We start from the raw sequence: 12,114 nt of genomic DNA, 5'->3' as shown, positions 1-12,114 counted from the left end.
TATATACTCAGTGAAAGTTAAAATCTGAAGCAAATCTTAACATCCTATTATTTGTTCACTATGTTGCTATTATACAACCTTATGGTAGCAATGCTTGGTTCATAAGCAATTCTGGAATTATCTTCATTTATTTACTCAGTGGACACTTGGGATTAGAGGTAAAGGAGCTCACAGCACGGTGGGGAAGATAGTCACATATATAATATACCAGAGGTATTAGTGAAGTGCTGTGAGTGTATTTACACTGGAAGGAATAGTTTACCTGAGGAGTGGGGAAGAGAGTCAAAGTAGATAAGGCTGTATCAGAGGTGGGCATCTGAATGGCTCCTAATGGAGAGGCAGCAATTTGCCAGGAGCAGAAGGAGTCAGGACATCATAAGCAACCTGTGTGTGTGTCGTAACGTGGCACTGTGAATGGCTATGATGTGTTTGAGGATTGGATCTGGCTTTGTGGAGAGCAGCAAGCTATGGGGCTGGGTAAGTAGGATGAGCCTGGATTCCAGGGACTCCTTTATACCTTGCTAAGGAGGAGGATTTTCTACCATAGAGGATATTTTATTGGCTCATTAAGTATACCATAAGTTTTCATATTTATATAAATAAGCTCTGATATTTTAGTTCACTTAGACTAGCAGTTTTCTTTTTTTTTCTTAATAGCAGCACCACTTCTTCAAATAAAATCTTACACGTAAGGCCATGTAGAAACATGTAAGATCAGCCTGGGCGTGGTGGCTCGGACATGTGAAAAATGACAGTAAAGGAGTCTTTGCACTTTGAGAGGCCAAGGTCAGCAGATGACTTGAGGCCAGGAGTTCAAGGCCAGCCTGGGCAACATAGAGAAACCTCACCTCAAAGAAAAAATATAAAAGTTAGCCAGGCATGGTGGCGTGCGCCTGTGGTCCAAGTCACTCTGGGGGCTGAAGTGGGAGAATTTACGTGAGCCTGGGAGGTGGAGGTTGCAGTGAGTCAAGATTACACCATTGCACTCCAGCCTGGGTGACAGAGCAAGACCCTGTCTTAAAAAGGACCAAACCAAACCAAACAAAAATAAACAAACAAAACAAGAGACAGGTAAGATCAGAGCTGCTGTAGTTGATCCAGGGTTGGGGCTTAGATCCCATTCTTCATCTTTTCCTCTTCCAAAGCTGCCTCCAGGGAACCCCTGGTGTCCTGCAGAGGTGAGTCTGAAACCCACCAACAGCCTGAGATTAAACCCTGAGGGTGTCACAGCAAGACGTATGAGTGTTCATGAAGATATCTATATTTGGTCGTCTCTGGACTTCAAATAAAGGAAGGGAAAATGATTACTAAGACCTTATAATTAGAAGCAAATAACATGACATCAACAATACAATTGATATGTTAAGAGATTGAGCTTCTAAGACACCACTGTTTTTTATTTCTGTCTTTCTGGCTTCTCATTGTTGGTTCTGGGGATCATCCCTGTTCCCTCTGATTTATGTCTTATGTTTCATGCTTTCTCTTCACCCATAATGTCATTTTCCACCTATGTACTTGTACTCTACCTTCCATCTGAGGCCCTGATGCATCTCTGTCAAGATGTGTGATGATCATTGCAAATTCTTATTATCATCCCCTCTAAACTTGAGATTCAATTTCTTGAGTATATCCATGTCTTTAAATGTAGCCATTTCTATCAGGATTGACTATATTATGCTGCTCTAACAAACAGCCCCCCAAATCTCAGTGGCTTATTGAAACTAAAGTTTATTTCTCACTCACATGAAATCCTCTATGGGTACAAATGGCTCTCTGGAGTTGCTCATTTAGATGTGCACTCAACATTCTAGGCTGCCTCTCATCTTATGATGATTCACTTCCAGGAGAAGGTAAGACTGAGGGATCTCACATGAGCAATCTAGTGCTCAGGCCTAGAAGTGACAAATATCACTTCTGCTCACAACTCATTGGCTAGTGCTAGTCATATAGTCCTATCCAATAGCAAGGGGATGGGGTATTATCCTCCTAAGTGTCTAGAAGAGAAGAGGGTGTACTCCCTCTCCATTACTTGCAACCACTCTTCTTCCTGTTAGGGATACTGGTCCCGTCTGACTGCCTGACACTTGCTCATTCTTCATGCTTGTTTCCACATGTCTTCTCTGACTCCTCTTCTTCCTCCCTCCGCTCCTCTTCCTCCCCAGCAACCTCATCAGGAGACTCTGACCCATGTGTCCAAGCACTGTGCTCACTTCTAACCCAACCCTGCCCTTGCTGCTATATTTGTGTGGGCATGCCAGTCTTCCCCAGTTGGACCAACACAATGGCATTATTGATCTCAGTATCCCTAGTACCTAATAGTGCATGCTACTTGTAGGTACTCATTGAGGCTTATTGTGTAAGATGAATGAATGTTGCAAATTCCTAAACATGTGATTCAGATGCCCAATCTTACTCTGTTACTTTATGAAAATTTTTTAAAGCTATATGATGTTATGTCAAAATATGTTGTTATACTTTAGGATAATCGGTGTGTTAGCCCTGAATTTCAGCATAAGTCCCATTTTTTTCCATGGGAGTCTAGGAAAGCTATATGTTTATTCAGCAGCAAAATACAGTTTGGAACTTAAACTATTGATCAATTTCTGGTCTTATGCTAGAAGGAATAAAGCATCAAGAAAAAGAAAAGATTTGCTGTCAAGACCAGGAAAATTTGACAATAGAGTATTAGAATGCAGGAAATGAGGGGAAGTGGAAAGGCAGCAAGTGGGAGAGAAAAAGTGCAGGGACAGTAGAAAGTGAATGTAGGAGCTTTCTGACCCATGCACTTCAGGAACGCAATTCATCCCTAAAATGCTGTTTGCTGTCTTAGGTTGCAAGTAACCAAATTAAAATCAGTTTGAAAGTAGAGTGAGACAGCTGTCATCATAAGAGTCATTTGATCTGTTTAAAGGTGGCTGCTTGTATGCAGGGACCAACAGTCATGTCCAGGGCAGCAGCTGGTGCACACTTCAAGCACAGACCATAAGAGCTACCCCAGGCAGCACGTGCTACCAATAGTGCAAACAACTCAGAGAGACCTCGTTGGCACAAGGGAATACTCTCTCCTTTCTGAGTAAAGAGCAAGTAGAACTAAAGGTTTCACATTTTAAACATACTTTACATTCCTCCTCTTCTGGGGCTCAAGCCTACTTTTGGGCCAAAGCGGATGTTATATCTGACATAGAGTCCTCGGAGCAGCAGTTGTTCCTGAAAGTTCCTTTTTGCATCTTTGTGCCTCATGCAGTGGCTTACAGGTCAACCAGACTTCTCCCCTGACTTTTGATGTGTAAGAGCTTGTGTTTCAAATGGGTTTGGTTTTCTTAATGTCACCCTAGGTTGGTGGAAAGGAGAGTAAATGGAAATAGGGGGAGCAGGGTCCCCTGGGGAGGTTTAAACAGATGGAAGTCAATTGTCTCTTGAGAATAGAGGAGGCTATTGAGTTTTCATTCCACACTCTGCTCCTGTTCTGTCAGCAAAGAACAAGCACTACTCTCCAGCAATTGCTTTCCACTGGACTCCCCGACCCCGGCCTCCCCACAAAAACCTAGGGATCAACTTAGTTCACTCCAAATTAGAAAATTTAATAGTCATTTGTTTCTTCTTGTCCACAGGGAGAACCATTTTCTTTCCTTCTTTCAAAATTGCCCAGGTCTTGTGAAGGGTTATTAACACCAGAAAGAAATACATTTTAATAAGCTTAAATCTCATTTCTACATGAAACCATCAGATTTTAGTAGTGTGATATTTTGATCCCTCTGTCTTTTAGGCTCTGACACCAAAATTGCCATAATGAAGGTGTTTCACTTCTTCTCATTTATTTTTATGGGATCTTTTATTCCCAAATGCCTTTTCATCCCAGCCAAAGGGAGAAATGTTAATAGATCTGCCATCAAGAAGGTTCCAAAGCTGGCCTGTCAGGTTTTCTGTTTTCTTGTTTATTATCTTTGAACTTTTGTTTTAAATATTTTAAACACTTATTTACCATGTAACTAAATGCCTGATAGTATTGAAAGTACTTTATGGGTTTTAATTTATTTAATGCTCATGAAACCCTATGAGGTAGGTACTGATATTATTTTTATTTTACTGATGAGGAAAGTGAAGCAAAGAGAAGTGAAATGAAAGGTAGTGAGTGATGGGACCAGGGTTTGGACATGGGCAGTCTGGCTCTAAAATGTATACTTTTAACTACTATGTAATGCTGCCTCACAAACCACTTGTCTCACAAATTGATATTCTGGATCAGAGGATGTCGACTGGCCTGCAAATGTATTTTGTATGGCTCATACACAGTTCAGAAGTTTTAAAAATTTACATAGAAATCTGCATTTCCTGACTTCTTTTGAAAATGGGAATACCAAACATCATTAGGCTTGAATTCCCAATACGGCAACAACAGCTGAGCAACAAGCAGCTGTTTAGACTAGGCACCCGCTCTCCAATTTCCACAGTCCGCACCAATGCAGATCATAGTATCTACTTAAATTTCCTGCCTGCCTTAGAGAAGCTTCTGAGCTTGTGACCTCTATTCTAGCTGCTCTATGAATGGACACTGCCCCAGTACAGCAAGGGCCTGCTGCAAAATGCATTTCTTAGTCTTCAATACTTATTCCTCCTTGTAACTGGATTTCTGGTAAGTTATATCTCATGGTGGATCTGCCCCAAAGATGGAGACTGAATGGCAGTGAGTCACTCACCCTGGCCTCCATTGTTCTGGAGAAGGTTCCAGCCACATGGTTGATGTCAGCTGGTTTTCCAGAGCCAGAGCTGGGTTGCAGGACAGACACACCTGCATCTAATAGTGAAAGGCAAGGTTGAAAGGCCAAGACCAGCCTGAGGTCTGAGGGACCAAGGGCTTCACAGAGGCCAGAAGTTCAGAGGTGGACATAAAAGGTGTTAGGAGAATAAGGAAGTGAAAAGAACATAGTACAGTGTATCAGAGGAGGAGCTCCAGGCTGGCAAATATCACTCCCTCGAGAAAAGTTACTGCCTGTCTGCTGAATTCACACTTCCTTATCCAAGTGTCTCAGTCCATTCAGGCTGCCATAACAAAATCCCTTAGACTGGGTAATTTACAGATAATAGAAAATTATTGCTCATGGTTATGGAGGCTGGGAAGTTCAGTTCAAGATGCCAGAAGATTCAGTGAGGTGAAGGCCTGTTTTTCATTCTCACTGCATCCTCACATGGTGGAAGGGGTGAATTGTCCTCATATGGTAGAAGGGGCAAGAATGTACCCTTCATCCTGTTTTATAAGGGCACTAATCCCATTCATGAAGGCAGAGCCCTCATGACTTAATCACCTCTCAAAAAGCCCCACCTCTTAATATCACTATAATGGAAATTAGAGTTTAACATAAATTTTGGAAGGACATATTGAGACCATAGTACCGTACAATAAAATCAATGCCCCAGCTTCATGGAGCTGTTGTAAAGATTAAATGAGATAGTGTACTCTAAGTACTTAGCATGCCTGGTGTGATCAATGCTGACCCAAAGGATCCAGGAGGTCTCGAGTGGCTGCTAAGAATACTAATGGGTGTTTGCAGTCTGCCTGTGTGCAGAGGCAGGTATGGAGTAGGGGGGGTCCAGTCAGTTCTCAGGGGGCAAATCCAAGACAGAGTTTGATTATTCATAACCTTAACATTGTGTTGCCATCATTTATTTTAATTTTCAGTATATTTATTTATATTTAGTTTTTAGTTTCAAAAGTAAATATGATAGGCAAGAGAGCTAGGGTAGGCAAGAGAGATGTGGGTGACAATGCTAAATGCTTTTATCATACTTACTATTTGTTTTTTTTTTTTTTTAGTTTAATGAGAATGCCATACACTTCCCTCTCTCTTTACATCTAGAAATATTGTATGAACAATGAATTCATAAGATGCTTGCAACTTCAGTTGAGCTAAGATTTTGCATTTTGTTATTTCTTCACTTCTTTTCTCCCTCACTCCCTTTCTTCCTTACAGAAATTTATAGATTTGTCTTATAATCTAGTTCAGCATTTCCCAAAATGTAAGCTAAAGAACACTAATCTCGTAAGATTCTCCAGGGATGACAGGTTTTTGTGATCAAATAAATTTAGGAAATGCTTTATATTTCATCTCTGCTTTAAGATTTACTAAACATGTTGAAACATTGATAAGGCTTTCAGTTGCCTTGAAGTAAAACAAAAAAAACAAAAAACACAGAACATTTAGTCCAATATTTTCTCAAATGCATTTGGCCATGAAACTTTTGCTTTCTTGAGTAAACCCTATTAACACCCTGCTGGATCCAACTGGACAACGGTCAATCTGGGTCTTCTCATTAAATGACTTTCTAACCTTGGAACTGGACTGATTATTGTTACTGCTGCTTTCATTAAAGGTGCTACATTTTATATTTGTAGATTTATCTTCCTCCCAAAGACCTAACTTTAAAAAAATCAGAAGAGCATATCTTCTACCCTCTGCTTCATAGATACTGTAATTGAAAGTGTAAGGATACATCATGAGAAAGTAAACATACAACACAGTAAAAGTTGTTCCAAGTATTTAAAAATGTTCATATATCTTCTACCTTATTATGGCTCAAGATATAGTAACTTTTGTGGGGTTTTTGTCATTGTTTTTGTTTTATTTTGTGAAAACATCCAAGAACCCACAACAGCCTATAGATTTGCAGATCCTTTTCTTTCCTGGGTAGCCTCGTATTCAAGGAAAACATTAACCTAACACAAGTTCTTCTTTAAAATAAGTGTGTAGTGATCTTTTTCCCTCACAGGCTCTGCACATACTTGTTCTCTTTTTCTCTCATCATTTACTTACAGAAAATAAAACCTGTTAAGAAGCAATTTTTTCCGTGTTAGGTTCATTTATACAGCAGGCGAGCAGGAGATGGTGTCTTGGAAGTGCCTTGACACAGGAGTCATCTGGGTTCTGCTTCATCTAAGGAGTGCTTCAGGACATTAGAGAGCCGAGGGAGGCAATCCCAGATCAAGCGAGAATTTTCCTTTGCAGGGTAGGGACTGATGCCCGGGCCTGTGACACTCCTTTGGCTCTTTCAGAGGCCTCTTCAGTGACATGGACTCCAAAGCACAGTGACTGATCTTTCTGGATAACACCCAGCAGAGCTAGACTTAGGTACATGCTCAGTCCAGAGCCCTCTTCAGATGTGACAAGGGAATGGCTAATCAGATGTGGAAAGTACCTTGAATGAATAGTCAGTCTGGGGAGGGGGGGAACACCTCTTAAATTGGTTTTATTGAATGTAGAAGAACTTCCTGAATTCTGTGAATGGCTGGGGAAACACAGGGAAGGGCCCCCGTCTTCAGTGTGAATTCATTGTCTTCCCTTGCTCAGAGCCCCTGCCTTTGTTGTAGCTCTTCCTTTCAAATTCAATGCCAGTCATGGCAGCAAAGATAAAAGAAGTTAGCGCTAGCTTGTCTCTGCTTGCTCGTAATTCTGTTCAGGGCAGATTTATGGAATGAATGATTCTTTCCATCACAGTTGGCTAATTTTAGAAAGATTAGAATGCAGGAGACTTCCGTTCCTATGCTAATACAGCCAGGCAAATTACTACCATCATCTAGCTGTGTTAACTGAATTTTACTTTTGTGTCTTTCTGGTTTCCTATCTGAAAAATGGGCAGGGAAATGAAGACCATTTACAGAGTGACATTGGAATAATGGAAAAAAATTGATTACAGACCACTTTACAAATTAATAGCTCCATATTTATGCTATGAATCAACATGTAATTTTTATCTTATAAATAACCAAGGTAGTCACAAATTCCTAGTGCTTTTTAAATCAGATACCAAATTCTATTTTTTTCTTCAACTTTTAAGTTCAGGGGTACATGTGCAGGATGTGCAGGTTTGTTACATAGCTAAACATGTGCCATGGTTGTTTGCTGCACAGATCATCCCATCACCTATGTATTAAGCCCAGCATCCATTAGGTGTTCTTCCTGATGCTCTCCCTCCCCATCCCTCACAGGCCCCAGTGTGTGTTGGTCCCCCCACAATGTGTCCATGTGTTCTCATCATTCAGCTCCCACTTATAAGTAGAACATGCAGTGTTTGGTTTTCTGTTCCTGCATTAGTTTGCTGAGGAAAACGACTTCCAACTCCATCCATGTTCCTACAAAGGACATAATCTCATTCCTTTTTATGGCTGCATAGGATTCCATGGTGTATATGTACCACATTTTCTTTATCTAGTCTATCATTGATGGGCATTTGGGTTGATTCCATGTCTTTGCTATTGTGAATAGTGCTGCAATGAACATACGTGTGCATGTATCTTTATAACAGAATTATTTATATTCCTTTGGGTATAGACCCAGTAATGGGATTGCTGGGTCAAACAGATACCAAATTCTATTCATTTGTCTTAAAATTCTTAGAAGCAATGTTGTAGAACAACATATTCCAGGCTGAATTTTACCTTTCACTTTTCTTTGTTACTACTAGATACATGCAAAAAATTGAAGTTAATATTGTAAATCTTATCCTTTAAATGGAAAACAGAGAAGGCACTGAGTTAGAGAAACTTTAACTTTCAAGAGCCGAAAGCAATCAAACATTAAAAATCTTAGGACCATTTCAATGTGACTCTCCATATAAAACCCATAGATTCTGGGAATCATGACCTCTTCTTTTGTAAATATAATTTCCCTAAAATTAGTATCAAACACTTTTAGGTCTGGAAAGCATCTTGGAAATGGATCTTCTGAGGGGTCCAACAGCTTCTTGCTGTATCTGTTTGAGAGTTAATAGCTCACCTAGAACTCAGATCTCCTAAATCTCCAGACAAAACTTTTTTCAAGTTTTCTCTTGTTTCCTCATTCTAAAATTATTTTATAGTATCCAAGCCACTTCACTTTCCACCTTTCCCTTCCTATTCTCCCCATAAATTGGTCCCTGTAGCTCCCTGCTGCTCCGTGGAGACCCTGAGGTGCCATAGGAAAAGGAAGGTTGTTAGCTAAGCCTCTGAGTTCTCTACAACTTATTGAACCAGAATACCTCAATTTTTAGCTATTTTTCTTATGATGCTTTCCTGAGATAGGGGCTCCATGGCTTGAAAATGTTTTCAAGCCACTGTTCTCCCCGACCAAAACCAAATGCTTGTCTCACTCAGTGTTCCTCATTCAACCTCCAAAGTCTCTTTATATCAACTTTTGTAAGGTTTGTTCCTTCTCTTTTCCCTTTTGTACCATTCCCCATCCCTACTACAGACCTGAACGCTTCCCAGCATCTTCTTTTCAAGGGCCACTGTTTTTTACGAGCGTAAATGCCTGAAGTTAAACTGTCTTATCTAAGATCCCTAAGTTCAGCGTCATACCTCAACTCCACACTCTCTTCCCTGATCTGAATATTTTCAAAACAGCTCCTCAGGACACCTGGGAGGTGTTCTGGCTGCCATAAACCTTAAGTCTCCTTGGGTCCCATGTTCACCCAGGAGCTGTGTCTCTTTCCTGTCTTCAAAGCTGCACCAAAGCTCTTTGAGGGTAGGAAACATATATTTTCCATCTTCACATCTAGCACTGGTTTTTAACATGGTAGGTGTCTTAGTTAAGAATTTCATTGGCTAAAAATAACATGGACCCCCAAACAGCAGCTTAAATAAATAAATGAGGGGCTTTCCCTTTCTCATATAATCAGAGGTCTAGAGATGGGGAGTCTGGAGCTGACATGACAGCCATGATGCCACAAGGGACCCAGGCACCTCTGTCCTCTCAAGCATCCTTGGCACTTGCTTGTCAACTGTTGTCTCAAGATGGAAGAACCCCTTCTAGAAGGGATCATGTCCATATCCCACTAAAGAAGAAGGGAAGGGCGATCCTGTTGTAGCTCATGAGCGTGATAATTGGGTGTTCATGTGCATGTGTGAGATGTGCCACCCTCTGAACCTTGTTATGACATTGGCACATTACCTGTCTGACCTGACTTGGGGGAAAAAAAAAAGAAGAAGGGAAAGGAATTGAGCCATTTGTGGTGGAAAATTTGTTGATGAAAGACAGCAGCAAAGCAATAGTCAAGCAAGCTTCTTTAACGGACTTTCTAGAAGTCCCACTTGGTGACATGTACTTACATTTTATTCATAAAAACTGTGTCACATGGACCCTTCTAGCGGAAAGAAGTCTGGAAAATGTAGTGTTTTTAAGGCTGGATATGTTGTTAATAAAATTGGTGTTTTGTTGGTAAAGAAGAAAGAGATAGTAGATATTTGGTGACAACCTGCAGTCTCTACTGGAATAAGTATGCAAAAATACTCCTTGTGGCTGGAATGGGAAATGTCCACTCCCACCATGATCGCCTGTGTTGAGTACCTGGAAGAGTGATTCTCAAAATGTGGTCCCAGACCAGCTGCATCAGCTGAGAACTTGTTAGAAATGCAAATTCTTCAGCCTCAGCCCAGACAGATTGAGTCAGAAGTAGGTGGAGTCAGTGATCTGTATTTTAAATGCCCTACAGGAGGATTTTAATGCTGCTAGAGTCTGAGGACCACTTGCCTAGAATGATCATGCAGAAAGTTCTAGACTCTCATGCTCTGCTTGTCTCGACATCACCAGAGTGGTCTGGGATGTGTTGGTGGCCAAGATAGGCACTAGATAATCTTTACAAAGCAATTTAAGTTCACCCAAATAGAGCTAGAATGATCCAGGTTCCTGATGTTGCTGGGTGTAGGGGGAGCTTGAAGAAAAACTGGCATGGAAGTAGAACCAGGCCAACCAACTTTAACATGCCAACAAATGCCAGAGGCTCCTTCCTTTCAAAACTATCTTCCATTCTTCTCAGTTGAAGGGCTTTAGTTGCCAAACAAAAAGTATTACTCTAGGATCTTGCAATTAAAGATTATCTGAGATGTTGGCAAGGATGTGGAGAAAGGGGAACTCTTGTATACAATTAGTGGGAATATAAATAGGCATACCCATTACGGAAAAAAGTATGGAGAGTCCTCAAAAAACTAAATATAGAAATATAATACCATCTGATCTAGCAATCCCACTGCTGGGTATATATCCAAAAGAAAGGAAATCAATAAGTTGAAGAGGTATCTGCACTCCCATGTTTGTTGCTGCACTGTTCACAGTAGCCAAGATATGGAATCAACTTAAGTGTTCTTCAGCAGATGAATGGATAAAGAAAATGTATATATACACAATGGAATATTATTTAGCCATAGAAAGAATAAAATTCTGTCATTTGCAGCAACATGGATGCAGAACATTATGTTTAGTGAAATAATCCAGGCACAGAAAGACAAATATCACAGGTACTCCCTCCTATGTGGGAGTTAATAAAAGGTCATCTTATGAAGGTAGAGAGTGGAATGGCTGATAATTACCAGAGACTGGGAGTGGTGGGGCAGAGGAGGGTAAATATAGAGAGGCTGGTTAATGGGTACAAAATGCAGTTAGATGGAAAGAATAAGTTCTATATTGTTCAATAGCACAGTAGGGTGACTGTAGTTAACAATAATCTACTGTATATTTCAAAATAGCTAGAAGAGAAGATTTGGAATGTTCCAACACAAAGAAATGATAAATGTTGGAGGTGACGGACATCCCAATTACCCAGCTTTTACCATGACACGTCGTATGCCTGTATCAAAATATTACCTGGACCCCATAAATATGTACAATTACAATTACAATCAATGAAAAAGAAAGAGTATTTGAAATGTATAACCCTTGAGCTTCAATGGGACCAATAGGGATGGCTTGTGTGGAGAGGGTTGTAGTCATCCCATAATATCCATCTGCTTCTCCCCCAAGTAACCCATAATGAACTCAGTACAATTAAGTATAATAAAAAGTGCACACAGAGCATATGCAGCTTTAAGTTGGCTCCTCTGGCCCAGGGCTCCTCCAAGCATGGTCCACAGGCAGATCCAGCCTGAGAACTCTTTGTTACTGGTCTGCAATGAGATAAAGAACTTAAATCCAAATGTAAATCAAATGCATTACTGGGCTCACTCTTTAGTTTAGCTGACATTTTTTCAAACTAAGACTTTCTCAAAGAAATTAGTGCACAACAAGAAACAAATCGTTCATAGACTGACTCCTTCGAGTGGCACTGCCCCTGGCTCCCTTCCAACTAGACAGTCACCTCTGCCCTTCATGG

The 12,114-nt window shown here is 40.6% G+C and overlaps 1 protein-coding gene and 1 non-coding gene across 14 annotated transcripts in view; both read left to right on the top strand.

Annotated features, from left to right (window-relative positions):
- The window catches only part of NCALD (neurocalcin delta), a 445,958-nt gene that overhangs the window by 276,057 nt on the left and 157,787 nt on the right, over nucleotides 1-12,114 (top strand). The window lies entirely within an intron of this gene.
- LOC112204303 (small nucleolar RNA U13) lies at nucleotides 9,826-9,930 on the top strand. Its single transcript, XR_002937873.1, has one exon. It is a non-coding gene; the product is annotated as a small nucleolar RNA U13 (small nucleolar RNA).

The sequence above is a fragment of the Pan troglodytes genome, chromosome 7 (genome assembly GCF_028858775.2).
Source record: "Pan troglodytes isolate AG18354 chromosome 7, NHGRI_mPanTro3-v2.0_pri, whole genome shotgun sequence".
NCBI classification, from domain to species: domain Eukaryota; kingdom Metazoa; phylum Chordata; class Mammalia; order Primates; family Hominidae; genus Pan; species Pan troglodytes.
The sequence above is the reverse complement of the archived record's forward strand: the minus strand, read 5'-3'. Positions and strand labels throughout refer to the sequence as shown.